At 37.6% G+C, this 9,772-nt stretch overlaps 1 protein-coding gene across 1 annotated transcript in view; it reads right to left on the bottom strand.

Moving 5' to 3' along the window:
* Positions 1 to 9,772, bottom strand: part of LOC117721305 (uncharacterized) — a 385,095-nt gene that overhangs the window by 24,623 nt on the left and 350,700 nt on the right. The window lies entirely within an intron of this gene.

Raw genomic sequence — 9,772 nt, forward strand, 5'->3', positions numbered from 1 at the left:
TGGTTCTTTACCATCAAGGCTAGTTTATGGCAACATCCAGGAAGGCAAGATACAGGAGGAGCTGAGAGTTCTACATCTTCATATGCAGGCAAATAAGAGACAGCTGACTTCCAGGCAGCTAGGACTAGGTATTAAAGCCAATGTCCACTGTGAAACACATGCTTGGACATCTCTAAAACTTCTGTCCTAACAGAGCTACCCTTTTACCCAAGAAAATACAAACTGTCACAGTGGGAAATAGTCTTGAATGCAATGGTACAGGAGACAACATATTGAACAAACAGCAATTGCTCAAGCTCTAAGATCAATAATTTATAAATCTGATGTCCTAAAACTAAAAACTGAACAATGTTCTACTCAATGACTTGGCCATGGAAGAAATAAAGAAAAAACAATTAAAGATCTTTTAGAATTTAATGAAAATGAGGACATATGATACCAAAGCTTGTGGGACTCCATGAAAACAGTACTAAGAGGAAAACTCATAGTTCTAAGTGTCTATAAAAAGAAACTGGAGAGAGCATACACTAACAACTTGACAGCCCACCCAAAAGAACAAAAATCCTGTGAAGACTTGATGCCCCAATGTATGTTGGGAGCTGACTTTAAGAGGCTAGAAAGCAGCTATAATCTTTGCAGACATCTGTGTGTGTGTGTGTGTGTGTGTGTGTGTGTGTGTGTGTGTGTGTGTGTGTATGTGTGTGTCTCAATTTCTATGATGTCTTTAAACTCTCAATGTCTGTATCCATCTACATACTGTTTCCAGAATGACAAAATCATCTAAGCCTTTCAAATGGCAAGAACAACTAGAGAATAATTCTTCAAGTGCTGAGCTTGCAGGAACAATCTCATTCAAATAATCAAATTGTTGCTTCAAGCTCAGCTCAGAATAACAGAATGGCAAGAGGATTGTAGACAGTAAATTCGATAACTGTGAGGCTTCACTGTGAAATAATCTACTGTATATTGTAATGGAAAACAATTGATGCTAAGTTCTAATGGCAACAACAGAAAAACCTGCTTGTATCTTTGCAAGTCATGAATCTTTTTGTACATTTAAAAATATTTATTTTAGTGTATCTTTGGGAGTGCTTGCTCTATCATATTCCTGAGGATGTCAGAGGACAACTATGGCAGAAATGGCATATTTTTTTTCTCCCTGGGACTTATTGGATCATGGTGTTGAAATTAGCTCTTCAGATTTTAGAGCAAGTACTGTTTCTTATTATTGGTTTTTAGCACCATCCACATGGCATTTTACAACCATCTGCTTACAAGTCTTGTTCTGGGATAGCTCATACCCTCTTATAACCTCTCACATAACCAAGAACTGAAGTAAGAAAGAGACATTATTTATGTGTCTGTTTGTTTATGTGTATGACACAAAAATCTTCATACATATAAAATAACAAAACATGATAGTAAATTGAAAAAACCTATGACATTGTAATCTACTGTCAATAGGTTTTCTTCTATATATGTTCGTACATATTCTGAAATGATTCACACAAGACAAAACATTCTGTTGTTTGTCAGATAAGAAAGCAGGAAATTGTGTAAGATTTATTAAGGAGAATGATACAGCAAATAGTGGCAAAATTCCTACTAATCAATATCTTATGATATGTCAAAATCTTTTTGTTTTTTCATATATTTATTCATCATTAATGCAATTAATAAATGTGTTGCATAACTTCTCTGTACCAAGTACCCTACTCAGCAGTTGAGGACCTCTCTGCCCCATGCTAGGGAGCCACTATGTTGAGAACTGCATGAAGACATTAAAATTTTCCCTCTTCTCTGCATGAGCCACTGTCAAGGAACAAAATTATCCTTGTGATTAAAGTTCATTAATCAGCCTTGCATGATAGTATAGATCAGCATGCCAGCACTGAAGAGGTTGAGATACAACGATTGTCAGTTTGATTGGAATCTAAGGTTGTCTGTATCACTCAAGGGGAACTGGTTAGCAATATGTCTAGAAGAGCTAGCTGGACCAAGCATACACCTGCACTGCAGTTATTGTGATACTCCATATCAGGTCACAGACCACCATTTCTTCTATCTTTCCTTTGGTCATATTAAGTTTGTTTTAGCCTTCTGAAGGTCCTACATCACAAAGTCATATTCTCTCTTTAAAGCGTATCTTTACATACACATTTGTACAACTGTAGCAATTTACAGAGCACTGACATTGGCCACCTAATATTTCTGTGTGAAATGTTTAGAAGTGGTTTGAGTAATATAGGCAAACTGTGAGTTCTGCATCATTCTACCTTCACCACTGCAGTCATCTGGGTGAGAACAGGTCCTTCCCCAATCTTGTATTTGGGCATTTTGTATACCAAAGATATTATTTTAAATGTTCAGGATTGTTATTAAATATGCAGCTCAGTTTAATACCTGACTAGTACTCCACTGTGTAAATTCGTCTATGGCCTGTTTGTTCATGCTTCCAAAGTATATGCCTAGCAATCTAAAATACAAGGTGCAAGTTTTAGATTTATAGTCAAATTTAAGCAACCAAGAGTAGCTTGGCGAAAGAATTTCAAATACGAATTGTTAGGGATGTTTGATTATGACCTTGTCTGTACAAGATTTCCTTCATTATATTACTTGTGTTAGAAGACACTGACTACTATGAGTAGTTGAATTCCCTAGAAAAGGCACTCGGATCTGGGTAAAAATGAAGAAGTCCAGATGAGTAAAATCAAAGTGCTGAAGCAGTGAGCACACATGTGTTTGTTTTCCTCTGTTCTTGACTGTGAATGTGAATAACAGCACTGCCCCACATTGGGCACCACTGTTTTGAGGACTGTTCTGCCCTACTTTGGATTCCACTATTTTGAGGCCAACACTGCCCAACTTGTGAGCTATTATGTTGAGGCCCACACTGCCTGGCTTAGGGACCGGCCAGAGCTGCTGCTCGGGTCCGCAGGTCAAGGTCTAGCAAGAGAGAGATTGAGTACGGAGGGGAAGGGACACGAAGACTGGAGACAAGACAGAAGATGTGATCAAGTCTCAAGTTTTGTTTATTGAAAGGAAATCCAGGGGTGTGGTATCATGTGCTGTGTGCCTTACAGCTTGGGGCACTAAATAGCAAAACAAGATATGTGGTATAAACAAGATGTTTATCAGAGTATGCTCAGCTGTTGTAGACTGTTGAAAAACAAGTCAGTTTTCAGGGTATATGGTTCAAGATGGCTGGAAAGATGATAGCCACTTTCTGCTAGGAGTCAGCTCCCAACACTCAGCTATGTCAATGCACACAGATTGAAAAGTAGGTGCCCTTCTAGAGTACATGTTTTTGCTGGGAAGCCATAAGATTGTGAATACAAGTTGGTGTGTAATAGTAAAAGGCATAAATAGCATAAATTTGACGACAGATGAGGAACACAATGATAAGGGTTAAAAAATATCTGGATATTAAGGTTGGTCATCACTGTAGAAGTAAGTGAAAAGATGAAATTCTGCACCCAAGATGACCTACTGTCCAAACACCCAAGTTATCTTTTGGGTGTAGGATAAAAATGGGAGTCATGCTTTACAAGAAGAACCACATTGGCTTGAATATTCTCTGAAGGAAAATATTTATAGCTACTACAATACCTATAATTATAGCAAATTATAAGATGCTAATATAAGCAGTGTAGCATATTACAAGAAACAGAATGTTTATGTTCAACTGCACTGGACGTGTTTATTTGCACCCAAGTATGGGAACTTTAGGATACTCAGTCTTTGCCCTTTATGAGTCCCAAGCAGTTAAAGGAGACATATGCTCTTACAACATATTTCTGGAGATAAATTTGATGACATCCTGAAGTTTGCACTAAGAAATGCTCATATGTAAGCTCAAAGATGAATTCTCAATATTTAATATATTTTTACTGATCTTGGACTTTAATATCTTCAGAGAGAAATAAACTTCTGTTCTGTATAAACCCTGCACCCTGTTGTAATTTTATATAACATTGTGTCCTACTGAGGATTTCTTTATAAGGGCTACTGCATATTTCTTAATATGATCTCATTTTCTGTTTTCACGGACTTTTTTCATACATACTACTTCTTCTGATTATATTTTGATCATTATGGTGGAGGTTCACATTCTCTACATGCTTTTCTCTTTAATTTTTTATCTAGTTGGATCCTGGTTGCTCCAAATTTCTTAAGGCTACTTCAAAAAGCTTTTTGTCATTATTGTCAGTGATTCAGTATGAGCAACTCTTCTGAACAAGTTCCTTGTAACAATAATGCTGGTACTACAAGGTGTCCTTCTATCTTCTTTCCTGGGACTAGATATCAGGGCCAAGTTTCTGGTTTATAAATCAAACAGATCTCCCAGTGTCTAGAAGAAGAAGCATGGAATTGAAATAAAAAAGAAGGAAGCAGAATCTACCCATGGATATATTGGTAGAACTCAGGTAAAGATGAATAAGAATGGGAACTAAGATTTCTATAGAAAGAGGAATTGAAAATCGCTTAGTCTGTAATCATAATTACAAGAAGCATGGTGGCAGGAATAGAAGGCATGGTGTTGCAGACATAGTTGGAAACTACTTTATCTGCAGGCAAGAAAAGATGGACAGACTGGTCTGGATGAAATCTTTTAAATCTCAGGACACACCCCCAGGAAAATTCTTCCTCCAATAAGGCCACATCTTCCAATGTTTTTGAATCCTATCAAATGATTTCACTATCTGGTTACTAGGTATCCAAATGTATGAACCTATGAGAAGTATCCTACTCAATTCACCACAGCTGTGTAAACAGAATAGAAAAAAAATGCCACTAGAATATCCTGAGCACCCTAAGGAGACCAAGTATAATTCAACTTCCAGGCCTAAATAATTTCACTTGGAATTTTTTCTCCTACATACTTTCTTTTATGGTTTCTCTAATCTCCATGTATGCAGTAGGCACATATCCATTTCATAACATTCAGGCATTCTTTGGTCCAATGGTCTATGGAATATGAGCCTTGTTAACTGTAAAAATACCTAAAATAAACAGCAGACAACTTCTCTGCTCAATGAATTTAGTAAATCAGAAGCCACAATATGGAATGTAAGCATCAGGGAGATTACTCTGCTGTTGAAGATTTAACAGACTAAAGGAAAGAGTAATGCTTCATGCCCATTATTCACACATTCAGGTAGCTTGTAAGGACCTCCAAAACAAATCAGCTAGTTAAAAATGACAGTGGGCTATTCAAAAGACAGCAATTGATTGTAGAATTATAGTTACATCATTTTTGTAGAGATTTTCTCTTCATAATATATATCTAAATATAATACAAAATGTAACACATATCTAAATACTTACATATATACATATGTAACATGAATATGTTTTCTAAGTAGTCCTCTTTTTATCAAGAAATAACATGAGAAATTAACAATTCTCAATTTATATAGTTGTATATAAAATATATATAATATATCTACCTGTCTCTATCAATGTTTATCTATGTTTAAATCTATATCATCTATGCCTATAACATATAGATTAATTTCTACATATTTGTATCTTTCTATCACTTACCTGTAGTTATACTGATATAGAACAAGGTATAAATAGTATAAATATAGATGATACTATTATAGGAATGGTTATAGATATTGTTATAAATACAGGTATAGTATAGCATATTCTGTAATTATTTCCAACTGTATCTGTGTTCCTGGTTTTAGGTTTATGTGTTTAATTCAATTTCCAATAGTTTTGGTGTAAGTTGAAAATCACAGTGATGAATTTGTTATTTCTAGCTTTTTAGCAAAGGTTTTGGGATATTAGAAAATAAGTTGTCATCTGCAAATATGGGTAGCTTGACTTGGTTGGTTGATATTTGAATAACTTTAGTTAATTTAATACACTGTGGTTGTTATTGTTGCTGCTGCTACCACAGCTTCTGCCCTCTTTTGCTGCCATCAGAACTCAACTTGTTCAGCATTCTCACTCCAACTAAATATTTGCAACTCTCCAGAAATGCTGTTGACTTTCCACATCATGAGGGTACATGTCTTAGGGTTATGATTGCCAGATGAAACATCATGACAATTTCATCATCAGGACTGTAAGCAAAGCTATGAACAAGAAATAATCAAGTAAATATACAGTGTACAGAAAAAAAAGCACCCAACACTTGGAAGCTCACCCTCTATTCCTGATAGCACTGTGCATAGATTTTAGCAATGTAAGCTTTTATAAACAAGGTTAAAAATTTTAAAAATGTACCCAAAGAGTTGGACTAAGCTGTGATAGATGCACACTTGCACTCACAAGGATATGAACATACATGTATCTATCTGTTGCACACACACACCACACACACACAAACACACACGCACATGCACACTGTTTTTCAATGAGTAGAAAATATATTGATCTTACCTCTTTTGTAATATATCATATTTTCTGTATCCATTCACCTATTGAGAAATATCTGGGTTGTTTCTAGATTCTAACCATTATAAATAAAGTTGCAATGAACATTGTGCATGTAGACATGTTATATTTTTGAGCTACTTTTGGAGTATATGCCCAGTAGTGATATAGCTGGTTCTTCAGGTAGAACTCTTCCCACTTATTTAAGAAAACATCAGATTGTTTCCAAAAGTGGATTTAATATTTAAAAATCCTACCAGCAATGGATGCAAAAATACTCAATAAAATTCTCACAAACTGAATCCAAGAACCGATCAAAACCATTATTCAACATGATCAGATTTTATTTTCTGTTGACATATATTCTGTTAAAAAATTAATGAATTCATGTATGTATATATGTATTCCAAAGTGACAGAACACCTTGACAAAAATTTTTGTTTGGAAAGGTTGGTGATTAAGGATATGGTAAAGTGGCATCGATACATACATTCCACTAGCAGGTCCTCCAAACATCTTCATCCTTCACCTCCCTGCTACAGACATCCATCTCCAGGCAAAGCTTAATGAAACAGAGGATGGATATTTCTAAGAGACCTTGGTTTCACCATATGAATAGAAATTTTGTAGAGCTGTGTAGGGTACTAAATTGTATCATGGCCAACAAGTCTTTCTTCTTTTCTCATCCAAGGATGTTGGTCCAACATGTCATCAACTATTGGGAGCCGACTTTTAGCAGAAAGCGGCTAGATCATCTTTGCAGTCATCTGGAACCATATGCCCTGATAAGAGACTTGGTTTTCAATAGCTGACAACAGCTGAGCACACTCTGAAAGACATCTTGTTTTCCCATATAGCTTGTTTTGCTGTTTAGTGACCCCAGCTGCAAGGTGCACTTCGTATCCATGCCTGCAAGGCATGAGGTGCACATGCTATCCACACACCCTGTCTTGTCTCCATTCTTCAATTCACTTGCCCCTCCATCCCCTTCTCTCTCTCTCTCTCTCTCTCTCTCTCTCTCTCTCTCTCTCTCTCTCTCTCTCTCTCTCTCTCTTGACCCTCACCCATGGACCAGAGCAGCAGAGTGGTCCAGGACATTTTGGCCCACAAAGCCAGGCAGTACGGGCCTCAACATTTTTGGCCCCCAAGCTTGGAGCGGAGAGAGCCTCAACATTTTTGGCTGCCCAAAGTGAGGCTCCAACATGGGCCACAACAATCAACTAAATAGAGAAGCAGGCTTTTGTAACAGCAAGAGGATTCCAGGACCTAATGGAAATGACATTAGCCGAAATACTCAAAAAAAAAAAAAAAAAAAAGGGGGAGATAGAAGCCATAGAGACCTTTTCTAGGGGTTAGGCACAGCCCCTGATTGAGGGAAGTAGCCACTCACCCAACTCAAAAATATTAACTCTGAATTGCTCCTATCTAAAGGAAGGACAAAAAGTGGAGCAGAGACTGAAGGAAAGGCCATCCAAAGACTGTCCCACCTAAGGATTCATCCTATCTCCAGACACAAAACCCAGTCACTATTGCTGATGCCAAGAAGTGCTTGCTGACATGAGCCTGGTATATCTTTCCCCTGAGAGTCTTTGCCAGAGCTTGACCAATATAGATGGAGATGCTCACAGCCAACCATCAGACTGACCACAGGGACCCCAATGGAGGAGTTAGGGAAAGAACTGAAGGAGCTGAAGGGATTTGCAACCCCATAGGAAGAAAAACAATATCAAACAACTAGACACCCCCTCCCCCCAGAGATCCCAGGGACCTAACCACTAACCAAAAGGTACTTGAGTGTGGGGAGTGACCCATGGCCCCAGCTGCACATGTAGCAGAGGATGGCCTTATCTGGCATCAATGGAAGGGGAGGCACTTGTTTCCATAGAGGCTTAATGACCCAGGTTAGGTGAATGCTAGTGTGGTGAGGTGGGAGTGGGCATTCGGAGAAACATGGGAGAGGGATGGGATGAGGGTTTGTGGAGGGGACCCTGAGAAGGGAGACAACACCCAAAATGTAAATATATAAAATATCCAACAAAAAATTAAAAAAAAAAACAGATTTTGCATCTAACTCCCTTTGTGTAATACCTACAAATTAATATTATGATATTAAATAAAACTTTGCAAGGAGCAATGATTTGGGCTGAGAACCTACCAATGTGTCTAAACATCCAACAAAATATATTGAATCACAGTCAATGAACTTAGGCTGGTTTCACAAGGCTTTGTAGCCAGACAATTAGGCCACAAACAACTAACTGCTTAGGCTATAACCAGCTGACTGGTTGGTTGATTAGGCTGTAGCACATTAGAATTTTAATCCCTTAGTCCCGTTTTCCTATTGATGCTATCTGATTGTGTTGCTGGGGCCTCTCCAGGATTGTTCTGGGAGCTGCGCAATGAGTATGTTATACTCAGATTCATCTATGTGTGGACCTTTTAACACTCTTGGGGTAGTCAGTGGATTTAAAGTAGAATCCACAGACCCTGGAAATGCAGGGTCTTTATGCTTGAGCCTGACAGATGTACCCTGGACAGAGTCCTTGTTCTCTATCTGGGAGTCAAAAATATTTATTTCTTGGCTGCTGAAGCACCATGGATTTGTGTGTTGTGTTATCTGAACTGCAAACTTAAAAAAAATCAAAACTGGGGTTGTAAATCATAACTTAAAACTAGATCTGGTCTTCTTGAAAAAGTCATCAGAGTCTGACTGGGTCAGGTAGATACTGAACTAGATTCACCTGGAACAGGAATAGGCTCTGTGGAAAGAACTCAAGAGTCTCATTTGCTAAGACAAGGAATCTGAACTAAGTCTTCTAGGTAAGTAGAATTGCTAGGCTGTGGAATTATCCTAAGTTTATTGATGCTCTAAGAGAGGACATGACCTTTTGGGTTAGTACTAACTGTCAGTATGTTCTATGGAAGACAGTAAGACTGCTGGGAATTTCATGGCAGCTATGTCTGGAGTCTGGAACTCTGGCTAATCTTTGAGCCTAAGAACTTTTGCTATGGGTTTGTTGTTGGTTTTGTTGTTGTTGTTGTTGTTGTGTTAGTTTGCTTGATATTTACTTGTTTGGTTGTGTTTTACTATTTACTATGTTTTATCTTGCTTTCTAGAAATATCTTAAAGACATAGAAGCTACAACAAGGAAGTTTAAATGTAGGTTAAAATGTGTATTTGTAAGGCAATTAGACCAGGGTCAAAGACATTGCAGAACTAATAAGATTATGTTGCTACTATGGTTGGGAATGGAAACCAGGGGCTTCCTTGGGCTAAATAAGAGCTCCAACACTAAGGCATACCCTTCTAACCCATAGGTCATTTCCAGCTGGATATAGAAACGTTTAAATGGTTAAATAAAGAGAGCTATTTGCAGAGTTA

Source organism: Arvicanthis niloticus, chromosome 16 (assembly GCF_011762505.2).
Source record: "Arvicanthis niloticus isolate mArvNil1 chromosome 16, mArvNil1.pat.X, whole genome shotgun sequence".
Lineage (NCBI taxonomy): Eukaryota > Metazoa > Chordata > Mammalia > Rodentia > Muridae > Arvicanthis > Arvicanthis niloticus.